Raw genomic sequence first — 10,675 nt, 5'->3', positions numbered from 1 at the left:
TACCCTCCCAAACAGGCACTATTTATATAATGCACCGAGGTTTATAGTCTTGTGTCATTTGAACGTGTAGCAAAATTCACACACCTCGATCAGCTGATATTGAAATATTAGCATTGCACTCATTTCCTAGGTAAATTGCCTTCAAGAAAGAAATATTATCTTTAGTTATTTTTTACCAAGAAACCGTGAAGAAATTGAAAAAATGTACAGACTGGAGAAGAGAGCATCCATATTGCCCGCAAACTGTCAAATTATGATAGAACACAAGCACACGTTAATCAGTTTTACCTAAAAATAAATTTCAAACCTCTGTGATGCCAATTTTAAAATGCTGGTGTGTTGTTTTATACTAAGTTGTTTAAAGCTATAAAATTGATTTTTTTTTCTTATTTTAGAAATGCTAATTATTACATGTTTACGAGCACATATCGAAACTTCAAAAGTTTGATAAACATGTTACAAGTTAAAGATTGCAAAGTAAAACGGAACCTTGTTATGCTCGGCGTCTCTAAAAAGTATTGAATTTAAGAAACGTCCTCAAATTTATCGTATTACAGCAAAGATAGGCACGTTTTAATAAAGCGAAACATTTATCAAACAGGTTAAGATGTTATATGATATAAAGAATTTTGAAGAAAAAATACCGCAAGTTGAAAGCAAAATGTTATAAGTGACGTCATCGTGTTGGCCTTGGAACGGTAGATATGGTTTTGGCTTTCACTGTGCTTATTTTAGGACAACTGTCAGGTTACTTATACTAGTACATGTATTTTAAAGATAAGTCATTAAAAAAAATTTAGAAAAACACTTTCTAACAATGCAAATTCTAATGACAAAATTTTGATTTATCCTTCTTTTTACTACCGTCTGATGGTAGTGTATTCGAAGCTTTTCGGGTAAAAATACACTTCTTTAATTCATATTTCTACAGAGTGCTAAGAGAATGAAAAATGAGTGTGGTGACTATTGTATAATATCTATAAAGATTTAAATGTTTTTTGTGCATATTAACTCATAGAAGAAGCGTTTTTGACAAAATAGGTTCAACTCCCCTATTTCATGACATTCGTATTTAATTGTTTACAAATGAATCAATATTTCGAAATATTACAGATTTATTCATGCTTTTGTTCGTCCACAAATGCGACCTTTTTATTAACAAAACTAGGTAAAATGAATTATAATGATGCAATTTATTTGTATGCATAAGCCGCAATAGATTAATATCAAGTAAAAAGGGATGTATTATGGTGTTCCGATGGGGCCACTTCGACCTTCGCACTTTTGCCTTTAGGTCGAAGGAGCGAAAGTGCGAAGATGCGACGGCGAAGCGCGAAGATGCGATGGCGAAAGTGCGAAGGCGAAGAAGCGATACTACTATCGCTCCTTCGCCTTCGCAACTTCGCACTTTCGCCTTCGCACTTTCGCCTTCGCCTTTTTTGAAAGCATTCAGAAAGTCTCGGTCGAATACATAGAATTTGATGCAGACACCGTACTCGTCAAGGTTTTCCGATTAATCCATGATATTATTGGTACGCATGCGCTAGGCCTTTGTGCTTACTATGAATGTTTATAAATATTTTAAAGTGTACAGGTATATGTGACATATATGTTTACCAGTGCTGGCTATGCCTAATCATTATATACTCCACTTAAAATGTAATGTCCGCCATAATGTATACAAATGCACTTCCACAAATACACTCCTGTCACCCACCAGCTGTCTGTTTACCGTGGATCAAACACAGTGACGTTCTAATCATGTTTCATTATGCGACACTCCTTGCTGATGTATGGATCTAGAGTGGGAGAGGGGATCCGCCCCCCCCCCCCCGGAAAATTCAATATTAATAAATTCACACATGCAGTAAAGGGGGAGAAAGGGTCCGGAAAATTGAATTTTATTCTTTATAATAAAATCTCCAAAATATGTCTCGGGACCTCCCCCCCCCCCCCCGACAAATATAATTATCAATCGACTCCCCCCCCCCCCCCCCCCCCCGAAAAAGTTATGGATCTGCGCAGGCTGTTGAAAATAATTTCTAAAAAGTTCATCGTCTGCCTCAGATGTCCTTTTATACAGCTAAAATTGTCTTTAAACGATAGAGAGCTCCACAATTATAAAAAGGCGAAGGCGAAGATGCGAAGGCGAGAGTGCGAAGTTGCGATGGCGAAGGAGCGATAGTAGTATCGCAACTTCGCACTCTCGCCTTCGCAACTTCGCGCTTCGCCGTCGCATCTTCGCACTTTCGCTCCTTCGCTGTCGCATCTTCGCACTTTCGCTTCGCAACTTCGCACTCTCGCACCTTGACCTAAAGGCGAAAGTGCGAAGGTCGAAGTGGCCCCATCGGAACACCATAATGTATATCTTATGTAATACTTATTCAGACAATAGCTATCACAACTATATCTCTAGAATGAAATACCTGTATTTATAAAGAAACTAACGCACAAAACATCAGAAATTGAGTTAAAAATTTTGGAATGAGAATAAATGTAACTGGATGTTGTGGGTTTTCAATGACTTTTGAAGAAGCGAAAGTTTAAAAATTTAGCATTTGAAATCATCGTATTGAACTTTGAAAGGTAGATGATCTAAGACGAATACAAATATATGTCATATTGTAATTAGTGAATTTATTGGAGGGGAAAATACAAAATATGTCAAATTACATTCTGTCCGTGCAGTTCATCCTCAGCTCGCAATTTTTCATACTGAAAACATAATATCTACATTATTAAAAGTCTAAGGAGATGAATGCAAATTTCAAGAGTGTACACGTACATGAAGTTTTAAAATGCATAATTTGTTATATAATTAAAACACTAGGCCATATTTTTGTATGACGTGACGTTTGTGTGTTTAATACACATTTACACAAACCTCTGATAACAGATTTTTAGGAAGAGCCCAGGAACCTCTTTCATGAGTGCTCATTCATATACCGTTATACGATTTGCAAATTGTGCATACTAGTGTTTGCATTTTGCACCTGGTGCGTAAAAGAAATTTTTGCTATGCGGTCATATGCGCATGTAATCCAGCACTAAGTTGCTTCACAGTTTACCCTTAATTTAATTCACATAGAGACTTTCATATTTTTGTTAACATGAAATCAAATGTATAATTGTACGTTTCACTGATTGTAGGTGTATTACATAGATACTCGGTATATATCTTTAATTAAATTATTAATTCCCTCGTTCAATTCTCTCATGTGAAGCTGTCGTATTGTAAATTTGGTATCTATACATCTTTCCAATAAATGAAAAATTCACAATCAATGGGACAGGGTTGTCAATTCATTGGGGGGGGGGGGGGGGTACAGTTCAATTTTATAACAGTTTCTGTCCGATACAGACACTGTATTAAAATGTAAACTTGTATAAAGAATTTTCTTTAATTAGATATAATTTTCGATCTTCTTTGATTGAATTATATATAAATTATAAAATTATCAGTATTTATTCAGAAATACACCTTTAGGCAATACAGGCCAACGGTTTACAAAAATTCATATAATAATACAATAAACATTAGACCCTTTGGAGCCTAAAATGGGTGGGTGGGGGGGTGAAACCCTTGAACAAGAGTTCCACAGTTCCCACAGTTCCACAATTTACATATAGTAAATTAAATTCATATACAGATTGAATATTCAGTTTTGAGGCAACAATTATTACACATAACTAGAGACACAGTTTAAATGCATAACATATGATAACATACAAGAGAATATGTGTTTTTTTTTATACATTGAATGAGTTACATGCAATTTGGCAAATAATTATTACGGATTGATAAAGCACATTTGATTTATTTCAAGACAAACCAAGGTAGATTTAATTTAAATGTACTTGGAGACTTAATAGTACTCGCTTAAATGTTTCTCGCAAATTATAATATTTTGGACATTGGAGAATAAAATGTCTTCAATTTGTTGAGTATCACAAACATCACATAACACGTGGCCGTCTTTCAGGTGTGTTTGGCAAAAACAAAAATACTACTGTGGCTCTCATTCAACTGGTGTGAGGGGAAAAGCCAGGCTGCATTCTTGATTTATAATATCACCTAGATAGACGAAGTAGATCGTAGAAGGAGAAAAGAAGATAACAATTGCCACTTTGATAACCCTTAGCAGATAATAATAACATTATAATCATTTAAAAGATGTTTTTCGTTATTGAATTTATGCCATCACAAAAAATATTATCGCACCCAATTTAGACCGCATACAGAGATAGGAAGAAAGTCATAAAATATCTTTTCAATTTCGAACATTTTAATCTGTTGATAATGATTTTTTCTGGTAACTAAGATCAGAAAGGTCTTTCATAATATAGGGATCATCATTTTTTGTGCTGTATTTATGTTTTTGGATCCACGTGTGTTTTTTCCGATGACGTAAACAACGTTCGGAATTAAATTAAATTAAATTAAACACAAAATATAGGAATTTTTCGACGATATTTTTTTCTTTAATCATCAAATTAAAATTAGTAAAATGCAGGTGTCCCCACACCTGTACAAATCTGGATATCTTTATTGATTATTTGCTTCGATTTTTTTTAAAGTTAGAAAGTACTCTTATCGTACATCTGTAGATTGAATTAATCTGTACATGGACTTTAATTAAAAGACGATCAGGTTGTACACAATCATATCTTTCTAATTCTAGATGCATGTATAATGTTCAAATTATTGATACTACATGTACTTGTGGGTCACAAGAACAGTCTCTAGCTGTAGACGAGAGTCACTGATTCCAGCTTGGATAGGACATCAGTCCATCACAGGTAAACCCCAAGCGTAAGTGGGTATGTACCTACATGTACATGTAAGTTTTCAGCAGTGTGGACTGAGACACAACGTTCCCGAGGACACAACGTGCAATTTCAAAAGTCAAAGAGCTGCAGGATTTGAACACCAAATACTTTGACCATAGAGCATGCAATTGCTCCCCCCGATTTAACTGTACTTCTGTAAATCGCGATTTAAAAGTATAAATATTTTTAAAAAAAAACACCCAGAGTACCCACCTAACGAATAAGATTGAATTAAAAATAGAAAGCGTATGTAAATCGATAACTACTAAATAATTGTTTTATAACTTGGTAAATGATCAAAGTCAAGATGAATGCATGTTTTAAAACATTTATTTGATTATTATTAGTAAACCTATGATATCAAACTATAGGACCATCTGTTATGGAATCTGAATTGGCCCCAATAAATTATTTACAGGACAGTCATGTTTACAAAGATTATACAATTTCTGTCAGCATAATAAAATGCGAACAAGTAAACAACCAACCTTTATCGCGACAGTTAATCATATGGGTATATAAATCTGATGGGTCACTGTCTCGCGGAATTCGCTTACTATAACTTGCTACAAAGATGCAGACCAAACTCCTTGCTTTGTTACTGATGTTGTTCCTGGGTGAGATGTGTTACTGTCGGGTAGAGGAGAACCCTCAGCCAGGAACAGGATTTGGAAGAGTTGTCGAACAACTGCTGAGAAACCAACGAACCGGTGAAAATTCTTGTAAGCATGCACTTTATTATTTTTCATAATTTTAATTGATTTTAAATAGTAAACAAAAACTATACCGTATCTACAAAATTTATAACAGAATATTTACAAAGAAATAAACCTTTGGAAACCTTGATTCTATCTTAACATAATTTATTGTGTAAATTACACAAGAGGATTGGAAACAAGTTCTTACAACTTACATGTTCCTCTCCTTAACATTATTTTCAGTAGAAAACCAGAATCGTGTGGTAGCAAGAGTGGCCCGGCGGGGTGGGATGTATCAGGTCGGGGGGAGGACCCGCCGACCCCCCTGTAAACGCCGCTGGTGGAGGAGGTGCTGAGAAAAAAAAAACTCCACCCACACAAACCTCGTTATGAGTTCCTCGTGACTGTCTACAAAGATCTCCTCGGGGGTCACTTGTTACTGCCAGCTAAGGCTTCATCAGATGTCATGTGTGACTGTCCATAAAAACATCTCTAAGACATTGGAATATAATCATTTTTTTTTTTAATTTTATAATATCATTTATGTTTTCATTGTAATATTATAAAGATTATAGCCTTTTAACTAACTGGCGTCGATTACACGTGTGTTCGATTTTTCGTTCAAGTGATCTTGCTGGGTTTGATTGGTTTACTGTCAGGGTAACCTTGGTCCTTTCACTTTTTTTTCACAATGGACCCTAATCATGAAAATATTGCCGATGATTGCCAGACTGCAGGGGAAAGGCAAAAGAAGTTTGCAATTTAGTCCACACAAAACTCTGAGATTCGTTTTTTTTTTTATTTTCTTAGTTGACAGAGGTTGTGAAAATATTCTTTGGACATTTTACCCTCGACAATGTCAGGGTTTTTAAATACCCTCACCAATTCTGTTGAGGGAAGTACAGTGGTTTTGATGATGGTCAGAAATGACGCTTGTTTCATGAGAATTGGCAGACAACAGTCAGATTTAGTGAACAAATATTTAATATAAGGAAAATGTTTAACTGAGTTTTTTTCGCTAAATCTTAATTGAAATCCATTTTGATAAAATTCATACATTTTTCAGGAGATGAAAATCAATCATTACTATTCAGTCTACACTTTTTGAGCTCCGTTGGTTTTTTTTTTTAATTTTAAAAAAGAATTTCACGGGAAAGTAGAAAAATAACCTAAGTAGTTAAATATCTTAAAATAACTTTGACATTAAAACCTTTCATGTCAAATGTTTCCAAAATCTAAGTTAGGGAGTAAAATTTAGCACAAGTTTGTTTTGTGCACATTTACAGAACTTAGCTTCGCATTTTCCCCCCAAGCTTCAGTTCTGCATAAATCATTACATTTTATTGGTCACAAGTTTCCAAATATACTTTCAGTTAACATAAAAAGAGCGTTAACTTAATTAATTCGATTTTTCAACAGATCATCAAGGCATCAAATAATAATTGTAGGAAACGCTGATCTTGAGTTGAGTTAAAAAAAAATAACGCTATATAATGTAACTACCATAATCACTTTGCATTATATATCACTATAAAAAAGACGTAAAATCTGACACAAATTCTGATTATTGTCTTTAATGATCCTTACATTGTATATGATGTTTTAAGCCGTCAAATGTAAGGTTGTTTTTAACAAAGCCTTGGACTTTCAGTAGGATGTAACTATCTGTTTCTTGCGTCAATACAAGTTAAAATGACGCTGGTTTCAAGCGAAATACAATGTATACACCGATTGTGTAGTCTTCGCTCAAAGGCCAGACAAATCTTGTCGATTTCAAAGAGCCTTGGCCGAGTGGCCTACAATGAAATAGACAGGCCTACGTCACATTGCTGTTTGACACAACTACCCAAAGTCCAAGCTCTTGTTAAAATGGTTCTAAATACAGACACAACATAAGAAGACCTGGCTTTTCTGTAAGTTATGTAACCATTATCGGAGATTGTTTAATTAGTATACATATGTAAACGGTCCATGACTTGCTTTATAAACCCTAGATAACTTTATGATATCTATGGACAAACATATCTTATCTAGGATCATAGTTTATTGAAGCAAGGATCGGACCAAGTTCATCGATCATCACACCTCATTTTTTCTATGCTGTCACCCAAATTATCTCATTATAAACGTAATACTTTAAGATGAAGGAGGTAATTGTTTTACTGTGTATGCTTCTTCTTGTCACTGAATTTTGTCAAGTCACCGAAAGTTTAACTTTTTCACAATTGAGTGATGCAGTCCAAGCAAGGACCAATGAAGACAGTAAGTATTTTAAAACGTGTCGATAGGGATTTACAGTGAAAGGATTCAAAACCGGGTGCCCAATTTATTTTGACCTATATAAAGTGTATACATTCGATTTAAAGAGTGGAAGTAAATTTTGTACTTTGTATTTACTGCTACCCGGTAAGTTCGAAATTTACAACTTAATAGATAATAGAAGAAAACATTTAGGTATAATTAGTGTTGCTTATATTTTCAAGGAGACAAATATATTTTGGAAAATATTTCCAAAGGAGTCAATGATTTTATAAGGTGCAATGCAACTTGATTGGTGAATTTGTTCTAGAATGACCCTGTCGTTATCGTTTCCAGCCGGGCCAGTATTTTCGATGAGGAGGGGTGGAATTAACTTTGCTGCTAGGAGACCTCGGCCAACATGTAGGCGTAGTTGGTGGAGGAGATGTTGACAGCCCCTCCACAACGACAACACAACAACGACAACAACAATAATATCAACAACAATAACCACATCAACAACAACAACGACAACAACTACAAGACAACGACAATAACATTAATAACAACAATAAAGCAACAGCAACAACAAGTAACGTCATGTGTAAGAAGTTTTTCTTGTACCACACGCATGCTGTCATCATATTGAAGGAGTTCGCCAATCCATTTTCATCATTTATGTTTGAATAAAAAAGTTCTTACACCAGTTGATTTGAGTTTATTTCCTTTTTTATTTGGATGAATATACTTTCCGGAAATCAGCAATTTGACACATCATTTAAGAGTACATGTGTTCTGTCTTTCTTTAAGACAAGCTTACTGGATATTTTTTTCATTTAATCGTTTTATCTAAAAACATGTGTGGTTCAAGTACTTTGATCGCATCACAAAAATTGAGACCTCTATTCATTGGAGTTGAGAAGTTTACACTCATTGTTTAAGAATACTTCGACAGATTAATTGTAAACGCAGTCTTAATTTTAGAGAGCAAAAAATTACAGTATGTATACATGCATGAAATAGAACTCTACTCCAGGGCTTCAGAATTTCAAAAAGTCTCCAAATGATAAACATTTTTTAAAATTGTTTACAGGATGTCTAAAAAATTACCCGATAATGAAATTGTTCATTAAATATCATTTAATTCCATATTCTTCATCAAATTTCTGATTTAATTTTTTTTCAAGGTTTTCAAATCAATCAAAGCTGCACCTTATCAGATCTGATCTTACTTTCTGACCCGTCCTGTGGTTAAACAACCCATAAACATTACTCCTGATAAAACATTGATTAAACCTATCGTATGCCGAGAGTTGAAATAAGTTTTATAACCGACGATTGATATTTTTTTGTGACTGATATGCAGAAAATTTATGATCGCTCCATCAAACCCTTCATTTACAAAGCTTACGTCACGTAAGACAAGCTTGGTATTGTAAGTTAATATTCAAGATCTTTCTGAAATCTGTGTTTCCTGACCAATGACCGATACCATGAATTCAGTTTTTGTGTTATGCAAGTTGACTGCAATAATTTACACCATGAGAGAGAGAGAGAGAGAGAGAGAGAGATTCACCAACTGCTAATTGAAAACATAAATTATAAATATTTTTTAACAATTAGGCAGTTTACTTTCCATAAAAATTTCAAACATATGAAGAGCCTGCAACTCTGAATACGAGAAAGACGTCTGCGAGCAGACAAGCTGACGTAAGTACCTGACGACCCCGTCAAAGTGAGTGATAACTCCAGATTGACGATGATATCGCACATGCATGCTGCATGTATGCAGTATCTGCGCTATAACTTTGATACCCCTCGCAGTTCGTCATAAAAATCGCTCTTTTTAAACAAACTGATTTCCGAGAGGATGAGATTCTGTGTCAGTGTGTCATGTTTAAGGTTGTCGTATCTTTGGTGGTCGTCTGCTTCCTGTGTACGATAAACAAAGTACAGGGACTCTTCAAAAAAGCATACGAAAACATTATAAAAAATCAGTTCAATCGAATCGAGCACAAGTGAAAACTGTTTTGTGAAAGAATTAATAGCACATATATATGTATACTAGTTAGTTTATTCATTTGTTGCTACACTGGTATATTGTATGATACCAATATTAGTCCTGCATTTGTTTACAAACTCTAATCTATGTACTCCATGTAATATTCAAAATACTAGTACTTACAAGAATGGCTAATAATAAGATATAAAATGTGGGCATTCGAAATAAACGTATTTATAATATATTTACAATTAGAGTAGTTACATAAATTTAAAGCTACTGTTTTAAATATATAACTAACGTTTGAAATCAAATGATGATTGAAAATGTCAAGACGTATGCAACATTGAAAAATTTGTATGTTTTATATTTATATACCATAGTCTTTGATGATACAGTAGGAAATTTATACATCATGGCAGTGAAAGGTTTGCTTGTCATGACAGCAAAAATAGACAGCAAAAATAATGCTATTTTCAAAGCGGAAAAGGTTCATATAATATTTCAATATAGGAAAAGAAAACAATATTGCAGCATGTATCTTACAGATATCCTCTGTAGGTATCCAAGTGAGATACTTCTTCATGTAGTTTTCGCCTAATATCAAGGTATGGTAAATTTGTAATTATACCTGATAATAACTTAATAATTTCAATAGTTTATTCATGGTAGTCTAGCGACTAAACAAAAATCAGAAGTTGTCAAGCACTCCCCAAGTGCCCAGTAAAGTACATCTTTTAACAGGTCAGTCTCAGTCACGACAACAATGACCGACTTTTGGGCTACAAAGAAAAGTATGAAAAGTATACCCCATAATTTCCTAAAATAGATAAACGATTTGTCTATCGTGCCTATATATCACTGCAAAATAAGACCCGGCGTTAATAAAACAGCTCATTAATGGCGT

General features: G+C 34.3%; 2 long non-coding RNA genes across 2 annotated transcripts; both read left to right on the top strand.

Moving 5' to 3' along the window:
• Positions 1-5,175: 5,175 nt before the first annotated feature.
• LOC128178084 (uncharacterized) lies at positions 5,176-6,128 on the top strand. Its single transcript, XR_008242900.1, has 2 exons — positions 5,176-5,552; positions 5,772-6,128. It is a non-coding gene; the product is annotated as an uncharacterized LOC128178084 (long non-coding RNA).
• A 1,141-nt stretch (positions 6,129-7,269) lies between these two features.
• Positions 7,270-8,475, top strand: LOC128177801 (uncharacterized). The gene is made up of 2 exons (XR_008242877.1): positions 7,270-7,790; positions 8,124-8,475. It is a non-coding gene; the product is annotated as an uncharacterized LOC128177801 (long non-coding RNA).
• The last annotated feature ends 2,200 nt before the right edge of the window (positions 8,476-10,675 follow it).

Source organism: Crassostrea angulata, chromosome 3 (genome assembly GCF_025612915.1).
Source record: "Crassostrea angulata isolate pt1a10 chromosome 3, ASM2561291v2, whole genome shotgun sequence".
In the NCBI taxonomy this organism is placed as follows: domain Eukaryota; kingdom Metazoa; phylum Mollusca; class Bivalvia; order Ostreida; family Ostreidae; genus Magallana; species Magallana angulata.
The sequence above is the reverse complement of the archived record's forward strand: the minus strand, read 5'-3'. Positions and strand labels throughout refer to the sequence as shown.